Raw genomic sequence first — 11,534 nt, forward strand, 5'->3', positions numbered from 1 at the left:
GACTGTATTTTTATAATCACACCCTCCAGTGTCACCCATATGAGGATGAGGTTCCCCTTTGAGTCTCGTTCCTCTCAAGGTTTCTTCCTTCACCATCTAAGGGAGTTTTTCCTCACCCCAGTCACCCGAGTCACCTCAGACTTGCTCATTTGGATAAATACAAACACATTTAAATACATCTAATATTAATCTTTATATTAACCTTTTGTTTTATGTTTATGTTCTGTAAAGCTGCTTTGAGACAATGTCAATTGTTAAAAGTGCTATACAAATAATTCTGAAATGAATTGAAAGTGTCCAGATCCAGATGTGTGTTTGAAACAAACAAAAACAGTTCCTAAAGTTTGGGCTTCTGAACATTAGATCGCTTGCACCCAAAGCACTTATTGTAAATGAAATCATCTCAGAAAATAGCCTTACTGCACTCTGCCTTACCGAAATTTGGATTAAACCTAATGAGTACATCAGTCTAAATGAGTCTACACCATCAGGATATATCTATAAGCATGAGCCTCGTCAGTCTGGTCATAGAGGTGGTGTTGCCACTATCTTTAGTGATTACCTTACTGTTACCCAGAGAACACAGTATAGATTTAATTCTTTTGAAGTGCTTGTCCTTAATGTTACACTATCGCACATGCACATGAAGAAATCCCTGATGTCTCTTGCTCTAGTGACTGTGTACAGACCCCCGGGCCCTACACCAATTTTCTTAGATAATTCATAGACTTTCTTTTAGACCTATTGGTTAACTTTGATAAAGCACTAATTGTAGGAGACTTTAACATTCATATTGACGACACAAACGATGCGCTAAGACTCACATTTTTGGACTTACTATACTCACTTGGGCTTAAACAAAACAATAATAATAATACTAATAATACTAATAATAAAAATAATAATAATAGTAATAATAATAATAAAAGTAATAATATCACACAGAATAGATGTCACTGATATAGATATCATACCTCAAAGTGATGACATCACAGACCATTATCTCATAATGTACACACTACCTGTAGAAAAGACTAACTGTGTCTCACCACGTTATCGACTGTAACAGAAAAATGTTGTGAATAACAAAAATGAACATTGAACATTCTTTATCAATACACTCACACACCTGAAATTAAGAACAGCAAGGATAACAAAGGGGGATTGAACTGTTTTCCAAACTGCACCCTAAGTCTAAAAGATAAGAACTTTGCAGATGTATAGGAAATGACAGTGTGACCATTGCAAAGCCTGTGAAATGACAAGATTAGAGGATGACAAGATCAGTGGAAGAGGCCACACGGACACATTATTATGAACCTTGGGTCCAGCATCTAGTATAAATAGAGAACTGCTTTTCAAGCAAACTAACTCACTCTGTTCAGACTTAGGTCGGGACAGACTGACTTCACACTTGCAAGTGTATTGAATAAAGAAGTTTGATACGCCACAGGATTCTGCTACGTTCTTCTCTGCAACTTAGGAAAAGTTTACTTGAACTATTATTTCTGATTAATGGAATAGAATTTCCTCCACATTTTCTGGGTGCTCGTCCGGGATAGTTTGTTCGTTCACAGGACCACCTGAGAGGCGACGGACTGCTGCAGAAGTCACGTCAAGTTGTTAACAACCTCCTGTCTGACCCAAAGGACAGCGGGACTCAGAGTGTGACTGGGACGACACTACTATCCTATAGGGAAAAAGAACCTTGCAGAGAGAAAGAACGAGCAGACTCCAGAGGGGTTTTTTAAACGACGATTGACGTAAGTACAGTTTTTGGTGCACATAGTGAAAGGGAAACTGGGTTTCCGCTCACTTGACTGACGAGCAGTGAGAACATAATGAAAGGGAAACTGGGTTTCCGCTCATGTGCTGACGGGCCGTGAGAGCATATTATTGTTAATCATGGGGTCCTGTCGTACTAAGAGTGTGTATAAGGAAGAGAAGGATTAGGAAAATGTTTTGCAGAGTCTGGGACTCAGCTAATATGACAAGGGATGTCTAAGAGAGATGTATAGGCTTATGGAATCAAAGTCTGAAAACTGGGAGAATTTAGGGCTTTGAATGGCTAGTAGACACGGCACCCCTGATGTAACAATATACTGTACATAGAGAGGAAAGGTTTGACAATTTTTAAGGGCCTGTAAACATCCTAATGTTCAATTTATGATAACTAATTATGGACCTGGTTCTATATCACAATATTGTAAGTGGGTAATGGACTGTGTATTTCCAGAAAAAGGTAGTGATACTGAAAGGCATTTAAGAAAAAAGAAGTTGAGGGAAAAGTTAAGAGAAAAGTTGCAGGAGCATGAGGCTTCAATGAAAACATACAAGAAGTAAAACAGCATGCAAATCACACACACAAACTTAATCGCAATCTGATTCTGTTCAGTGTTTTGAACATGCAAATCACACACAAACTTATTCACAATCTTCTTCTCTTTAGTGTTTTAAATCTTTTGTAGACCCAGACATGGATGGCTGCCTTCTCAGACCGCCACCTCAGGCACCCCCGCAGACGAACAATAACCAACCACCAGCTGTTATACTGATTCCTACTGCTACTACTTCTACATCCAATCAGCGGACAGTTTACTTTCCAGCAGGATGTTACACACACAGATGTGCGCAAAGGAATGCAGCTCTCAGAAGTGTGAGACAAGATGATCCTCTTTCCAACACACTCAGGGAACATGATCTTTCTACTTTCCAGTAAAAATGGACATGACAAAATCTGTATGTGTAGATATGAGGACGATGAAACAGTCTCCAGATATCTTGCACTATTGACAGTAGTACATGATGCACACAGTGGCCTTGAATGCCCTGATAACATGGCGGAAGCTGCTGACATAACTCCATATGAGGCTCATCTGAGAAACAGTTTCATAAATGGATTAAGAGAGGACATTACAAGAAACATCAAGCAAACTTGCTTTACCTGGGACACTGAAAAACTGTCTATGATTGAACAGCATTTCATCCATGCAAAAAAGCTGCTAAAGGCCGAGAGACAAAAAAGAAAAAAGACGAAAGGTTAAAAATGAAACACCGTCTCAACATGGTTCAGTTATCTGAGGTCGGAGGAGATTCCATCAGAGGAAGAGGATTTTAACAGGATTTCAGATTGGATTTCAGAATGGATGTTTTATATGTGGAAGTTCAGATCACTGGGCACAGTATTGCCCTAAGAAATATTGAGGGGAAACCAAGAGGCCTGAGGTTATGGACGAATCTGGGACGGGTGAGCACCCAGGGATGGGTAAGTCTGACTCTTTTATGCAATGCAAGGAAGAAAAGCTTAAACTAACTGTTCTATTTCCACTTGTTACTAATTCAATGTCTAGCTAAGAATCAGAGTTTTCTATTATATCTGTGAGTGAAATCTATGCTAAAAATAATGAGCCCAGGTTTAAAGAAATGCCTGTGATTACATTACTTGTCGAACAAATACCGATACAGTTTCTATTTGACTCAGGAGCAGCACTCTGTGATACGATTGTGTGAATTTTCTATTTCACCTAATATGAGCAATCACTCCCTGTTTACTGCGTGAGCATCAGGAATGTCAGTCAATGAGACATTCTCAGTGCCCTTAAGGTGTGAAACTACACAGAAACAATTTGGATTTTTCTTTTTGATTTCTGAGTATTGCCCAATAAATCTGTTGGGTCGAGATTTGATGTGAAAATTAAATTTATATCTAATCAGCACATCACTAGGGCTTAAGATAGAATGGGGAGATGACTCCTGCTTTGTAAAACGTTATCCCAGATCTCTGCTGTATGATACATTCTTTTACTGATGACACACATACTCTTGTGGGAAGAAAAAAAAATTCACACCTCTTCTTCTCACACAGACTACATACAAAACTTTACATTGCACTGCACACATACACAGATGTGAATAGGATGAGAGCTATGAGAAAGATTGATATAGGAAATTAGATAAGGTAGATGTACTAATGTTGAAACCTTTTATATGGAGTGAGCACAGATGTGCAGGAGAGGTAGACTTATCTCGATTTGGTTATCCACACCCATTCCAAATGAATCATGCATCTCCGCATCTCTCTTTGGTCAAATCTGCCAATGATGAGTGGAAAAACTTGGGAATATGGATGTTACAGGTTGCTCGGACTCATTAAAGGGAGCAAAATGAGCAGATTTACATAATATACATAATAGATTTACATATATAATGGACTGATTTACAGGTGACACCACTGACCAACTCTGATCTGGAATTATTTGTGGGAGGATCAGCATCCAGGAACTCAGAAACAGGTCAAAACTGTGTGGGGTTTGCAGTAGGACGAAAGGACGAAATTTTAATTTCAGGGTATGAGTGATCGTAAGGAGAAACAACGCTGAAGGAAGGTGGGAAGTGTCCAAAGGCAAGGTGTTTGGTCTGATCCCTTAGGGAAATTGGTTTTACCAAAAAGATTGTTTTCTTTTTATGCTAAATTGACACATGGTAAAGACCATGTGTCAAAAGGGATGATGTACTGTATACTGAAATAATAAAAGACCTGGTACACTAAGGGATTCCAAAATTACTCTAAAATTTTTTGATTGATGTTTAATCTGTAAGAAACACAATGTGGGAAGGGGATTGGAGGTGCATCCAGGCATCCCATTCCAGCCATAAGCACCTTTCCAATACCTCCAGATGGACTTTATTGAACTTACTCTATCAGCAAGCAAAAAATAATGTCTAGTAGTAGTTGACATGTTCTCTAAATTGGTAGAAGTTTTCCAGACAGCAAAATAAGATTCTACGGCAGTGGCAAAGGCACTGCTTACAGAAATCATACCTAGGTGGGGAATCCCTGAGCGCATCAGTAGTGATAATGGCACACCATTTGTAAACGAGGCACTGACCAGAGTCAGTGAACTCATGGGTTTCCAGTTAAGAACTCATTTTGCTTATCACCCTGAAAGTAAATTGGCCAAATGCAAGAAACTGGATTGCCATGGCCCAAAGCACTACCATTGGTATTACATTACATGAGAACACGCATGAGAACAACATGCTGTTGTTCCTAAGCAGGTTGTCAAGGAACAGGAGAAAGGCAAGTTCGAGAGTAAGCTGAAACCTGGAGAGTGGATTCTGGTCAAGGACTTCTGGAGGAGAAACTGGTCATCCCCAAGGTGGAGAGGACCATTCCAAGTCCTAATGGTTACACCGACAGCGTGTAAGGTAGACGGAGGAGTGTCCTGGATCCATCAAAGCCACACAAGGAAGGTTCCAGCACCACCGACAGACACTCGTGACGTGCACTAGATCACTGGACACCCAATAGTCTGCAGGGCGGGCCAGGTGTGTAAGTGAATACGAAAACGTATTTTACCTGAAGCGCCATCACGTAGACTCAAGAAGTTGGGTTAATCTTAGTGACTAGGGGTACGGGAAAAGGGTGTGCCAGGTGCTACAGAGGGAAAATGAGAGTCATCTTGATCCTGTCAGCACTGCTGATCATATGGAGTGACCCAACTTCGTCACATCCACATGACAACGAATTCTGGAAATTCACCAACTGGATGGCCAGACAACATACTAATGAGTCCTGTTATGTGTGCCACATGTTCCCCACAGCAGCAGCTGGGTCAGCAATGAAGCCAAAGCTAGAACCGAGCGACAATGAGGACAACTATGATGATACAGAGGTCGTTTGAATATTTCCCTCATAAATGAAGGGACAAGGGTAAACCCATACAGAGTGGAGCCATTGGCCTGGAAGAGAGAGAGTGGAAAAGACCTATTTCCTGTTTGTCATCACTGTTTCAGATAAAACTTGCTTAAGCCCTATTCAAACCATATCTTAGCATAAAAGTGCATGATTAAGTCTAATTTATGTGTATAAAGACAGATTCACAAATAACCTGCCTGATCTGTCTGAACTTCTTACTGTACCCTTCAACACAAACGACCTAGATATAATGACTAACAGCATAGGCGCTACATTCACTAGCACATTAGACACTGTTTCCCCGATCCGAATACAGAAGGTTAGAGATAAAACACTTGCACCATAGTATAATAGTCACACCCACACCCTCAAGAGAGAAACCCATAACCTCGAGCGAAAGTGGAGAAAAACTAAATTAGAGGTTTTTAGAATTGCGTATAAGGACAGTATGTCCAGCTATAGACAGGCTCTAAAAGCTGCCAGGGCTGAGCACCTAAGCAGATTCATAGAAAATAACCAGAACAACCCAAGGTTTTGATTTAACACAGTGGCTAGATTAACAAAAAAACATACATCTGAACACACTATGCCATCAAAGTTTAGTAGTGAGGATTTTATGAGATTCTTCACTGATAAAATCGAAAGTATCAGGAACAAAATAGGTGATGTTCAACATATGAGAGCAACTAGTAACCCAGTCTCACCTAAAGTGCTACACTCACAACAAGTACAGGACAGGAAGAGCTAGATAAGCTCATTACTACAGCTAAATGAACAACTTGTTCACTAGACCCCATTCCAACTAAATTACTGAAACCAGTGCACAGAAACTCTCACGATTTAACTTCCATTTCGAGGGATGTTCTGTAACTAGTAGGTCGACAGTGAAAGACCTGGGTATTATACTAGACAGCAACCTTCTTCTTCTTCTTCTACCGCTTATCCGGGGCCGGGTCGCGGGGGCAGCAGTCTAAGCAGGAATGCCCAGACTTCCCTCTCCCCAGACACTTCCTCCAGCTCTTCCAGGGGAATACCGAGGCGTTCCCAGGCCAGCCGAGAGACATAGTCCCTCCAGCGTGTCCTAGGTCTTCCCCGGGGCCTCTTCCCGGTTGGACATGCCCGGAACACCTCCCCAGGGAGGCGTCCAGGAGGCATCCGAAACAGATGCCCGAGCCACCTCAGCTCATTCCTCTCGATGTGGAGGAGCAGTGGCTCTACTCTGAGCTCCTCCTGAGTGACCGAGCTCCTCACCCTATCTCTAAGGGAGCGCCCAGCCACCCTGCGGAGGAAACTCATTTCGGCCGCCTGTATCTGGGATCTCGTCCTTTCGGTCATGACCCAAAGCTCATGACCATAGGTGAGGGTAGGAACGTAGATCGACCGGTAAATAGAGAGCTTCGCCTTGTGGCTCAGCTCTTTCTTCACCACAACAGATCGGTATATCGACCGCATCACTGCAGAAGATACACCAATCCGCCTGTCGATCTCCCGCTCCATCCTTCCCTCACTCGTAAACGAGACCCCAAGATACTTAAACTCCTCCAATTGAGGCAGGAGCTCTCCACCAACCTGAAAGGGGCAAGCCACCCTTTTCCGACTGAGAACCATGGCCTCGGACTTGGAGGTGCTGATTCTCATCCCCGCTGCTTCACACTCGGCTGCAAACCGTCCCAGTGCACGCTGAAGGTCCTGGTTTGAGGAAGCCAACAGGACAACATCATCTGCAAAAAGCAGAGACGAAATCCTGTGGTCCCCAAACTGGACCCCCTCCAGCCCCATACTGCGAAATCCTGTCCATATAAGTAATGAACAGGACCGGTGACAAAGGGCAGCCCTGCCGGAGTCCAACATGCACCGGGAACAAGTCTGACTTACTGCCGGCAATGCGAACCAAACTCCTGCTCCGGTCATATAGGGACCGGACAGCCCTTAACAGAGGGCCACGGACCCCATACTCCCAGAGCACCCCCCACAGGTGACTACGAGGGACACAGTCGAAAGCCTTCTCCAAATCCACAAAACACATGTGAACTGGTTGGGCAAACTCCCATGAACCCTCCAGCAACCTGGTGAGGGTATAGAGAATCCGAGGTTCGACTATCGGCCGAATTCTCCTCTCCAGTACCCTGGCATAGACTTTTCCGGGGAGGCTGAGGAGTGTGATCCCCCTATAGTTGGAACACACCCTCCGGTCCCCCTTCTTAAATAGAGGGACCACTACCCCAGTCTGCCAGTCCAGAGGTACTGTCCCCAACCTCCATGCGATGTTGCAGAGGCGTGTCAACCAAGACAGCCCCACAACATCCAGAGACTTGAGGTACTCAGGGCGGATCTCATCTACCCCCGGTGCCTTGCCACTGAGGAGCTTCTCAACTACCTCAGTGACCTCAGCTTGGGGAATCGAAGAGTCCACAACTGAGCCCCCGCCCTCTGCTCTAGACAGCAACCTGTCTTTTGAAAATCATATCACCCATATCACAAAAACAGCCTTCTTCCACCTTAGAAACATTGCCAAGCTGAGAAATATCCTGTCTGTATCTGATGCTAGGAAGCTAGTTCATGCATTCATGACCTCTAGACTGGACTATTGTAATGCATTACTAGGTGGTTGTCCTGCATCTTTAATAAATAGGTTACAATTAGTCCAAAACGCAACTGCCAGAGTTCTCACTAGGACAAGAAAGTATGATCATATAACCCCAATTTTATCATCTCTACAATGGCTACCTGTTAAGCTTTGAATTGATTACAAACTGCTGCTACTGACGTACAAGGCTCTTAATGGTTTAGCTCCCATGTATCTAACTAGTCTTCTAACACGTTACAATCCTTCACGCTCTCTGAGATCACAAAACTCAGGACTTCTGGTAGTTCCCAGAATATCTAAGTCTATTAAAGGTGGTAGAGCGTTTTTCTTACTTAGCTCCCAAACTTTGGAATAGACTTCCTGATATTGTACGGGGCTCAGACACACTTTCCCAGTTCAAAAGCAGATTAAAAACTCATCTCTTTAGTCAGGCATACACACACACATAATACATCCCATTTTTATGAACAGCAGATATGTTAATCCCTCTACACTGCTTTTCTCTTTCACACCCATCCCGAGGCATCCAGACATTGTACCAGCTCCGATCATCTTCCATGCGATGAAGATTCTGGACCTCCACTGAGATGAGGCTGACTCTGAGAATCCTGAGACATCTACAGATCTACCAGCTCCAGTTGGACTCTATGATACCAAGAGGAGATCTGAACTCCATGTAACCTTTACACCAATTCAACATTTGTTTGACTGTATATTTGTAATCACACCCTCTAGTGTCACCCATATGAGGATGGGTTCCCCTTTGAGTCTGGTTCCTCTCAAGGTTTCTTCCTTACCAATTTAAGGGAGATTTTCCTTGCCACTGCTGCCTAAGTTACCTCAGACTTGCTCATTGGGGATAAATACATATACATACATACATACATACATACATACATACACACTGTGAACTATATATATCTTGAATTTCTACTATATTAATTCTCTATATTTCTCCTTATGTTTACCTTCTGTTCTATGTTTATGTTCTGTAAAGCTGCTTTGAGACAAAGCCCATTGTAAAAAGTGCTATACTGTACAAATAAACTTGAATTGAATTGAACTGAATGTGTCTGAGGTCTTCTCATGGTCAGTAAACGATGTCCCTGAGGAAAATGAAATGGTCCAAAACAAACCATTGGCAGCAACTTTCTAGAAACAACTCAACATCATGAAAATGTCTCCAAACTTAAAGGACGGTGCATCATCCTCCAACAAAGGAATGTTCAAGGCTAAAAACCTGGAACTTAAAAAGTTAAAGTTAGTCTATTGATCTGCTGAAGAAAATGTTACCGATTAAAACCACTGAAACATGATTACCACTGTACAAGACTGACAGGGCATAACATGAGAAGATACCTACTGTAACACCTAGTGATGTCTAGTATTTACTGCAAAGGATAGGAAACAAAATACTAAATATCTAAGTCTCTAGTGTTCTAGTCTCTAAGAAATAGCAACTGAGACTCAAAATGATGTGCTAAAAGGCTGTTGTGAGTGTGTCTGTCCATTTAAAATTCAATCTGCTCTAATCTAATCTTGTGATAAAGCAGTGAGGAATCTGATAATGTTCCGTGCTGAAATTCCACCAAAACTAACATTGAATATCATAATGGACGTTGTCTCAAAGCAGCTTTACAGAACATAAGAAACATAATACAAAAAGATAATTATACAAAGATTAATATAATGCAAAAATTCCAGATTACTTTTACACTGACTGAGGTGACTGTAAGGTTATGCTGAGGTTGTATTTGCCTGTCTGGATTGGGTACAGGAACATCTTGTATTTATGTTATCAGTGGTGTCAAAGACCTTCAGCAATGTTTTAAAAAAAATGTTCCAATTCTTGCAATCAACAGAGTGACCCTTGTTTTTGAGGTATACTTATTTACCAGGCTTTCTGCTGGTGAGATCTCAGGATGGTGAATCGTACCAAAAAAATCCAAACGCTTTCAACATCTTTTCACAGAACACTGTCACGAAAGTGAAAGTGACATGACATTCGGCTAAGTATGGTGACCCATACACACACAGCGGGCAGTGGGCAGCCACTTGGGGAGCAGTTGCTCAAGCGCACCTCAGTCGTGGCCGGCCCGAGACTCGAACCCACAACCTTAGGGTTAGGAGTCAGACTCTCTAACCATTATGCCCCTTTTCCACCGAGGCAGTTCGAGTGCTGGTTCGGAGCCAGAGCCTAATTTAGAACCAGTTCTTTCTGTTTCGACCGCCAAAGCACCGGCTCCGAACCAGGAAAAGTGGTTCTTAAGTAGCACCAAAATGTTGCTGGTCTAGACTTAAGAACCGCTTGCATCAGGAGCTGGGGGCGGGGCTACTGTTAGATACATTTGATAATGTACCTCAAGTATACTAATGTTTAATACATTTTTACTTTACCGCGATATGATACATTATCAGCACACATGATAGTAGGTAGCTACATGCTAAGGCTATGTTTTTTTCTGTGTTAAGGATAAAATAACATTATGTACTTTATCGATTACAACCTCCATTTATACAGATTACATGGAGCCGCACGTACACGTTTTATTCGCCGTGTTTGGATGCCAATGTAGGTTCGCAAAGCCATGAGCATTGACAGTAAAGCGACATCCGCCATTGTTGTTGTGTTTGTGTTTACCGCTGCTGCACTAACGTTGCTGGGACACATGACACGTATACAGTGAAGTCACACTCGGCGCTGTGATGACTCTCTAGCCGGTGGAAAGGCAAACCGGTTCTTAGAAGGTTCGCCAGTGGAACCAACTTTGAACCAGCACCAGCGCTAGCTCTGAACCAGCACCTGGTTCTTTCCGGTGGAAAAGAGGCATAAGAGGCCACGACTTTCCCAGTTTTCGCATATCCCAGGTTATCGGGTCAGAGCGCAGGGTCAAAGCCATAGTACGGTGCCCCTGGAGCAGGTGAGGTCAAAGAGCTTGCTCAAGGACCAACGTTGATGTTTCACAAGCAGCTTGTGGGCTCGAACCCCGAACTCCTGATCGAGAGGTAGAGGAGGCAGACACACAACACAAGTAGGATCCAGGAGCCCAGCATGATGACTGCTCAAAAAAATCAAAAAATCTCTTTAATCACTAATGAGTGAGTTTAAAATTTTTTGCAAAGTGTAATAAAGGTCTATCCACAAAACACAACAAAGAACAGAATAGAGTGAAAAATCATTTGCTCTGTAAATTTCACAGGTCAATGATTAACAAGCGCTGTTTGCTATAAGCGTTTATATTCCAAGGG

At 42.5% G+C, this 11,534-nt stretch overlaps 1 long non-coding RNA gene across 1 annotated transcript; it reads left to right on the top strand.

Moving 5' to 3' along the window:
* The first annotated feature begins 1,059 nt into the window (after nt 1-1,059).
* On the top strand, nt 1,060-5,456 carry LOC125139178. Its single transcript, XR_007138275.1, has 2 exons — nt 1,060-3,265; nt 5,059-5,456. It is a non-coding gene; the product is annotated as an uncharacterized LOC125139178 (long non-coding RNA).
* Nucleotides 5,457-11,534: the final 6,078 nt, after the last annotated feature.

This window comes from Tachysurus fulvidraco, chromosome 17 (assembly GCF_022655615.1).
Source record: "Tachysurus fulvidraco isolate hzauxx_2018 chromosome 17, HZAU_PFXX_2.0, whole genome shotgun sequence".
In the NCBI taxonomy this organism is placed as follows: Eukaryota; Metazoa; Chordata; class Actinopteri; order Siluriformes; family Bagridae; genus Tachysurus; species Tachysurus fulvidraco.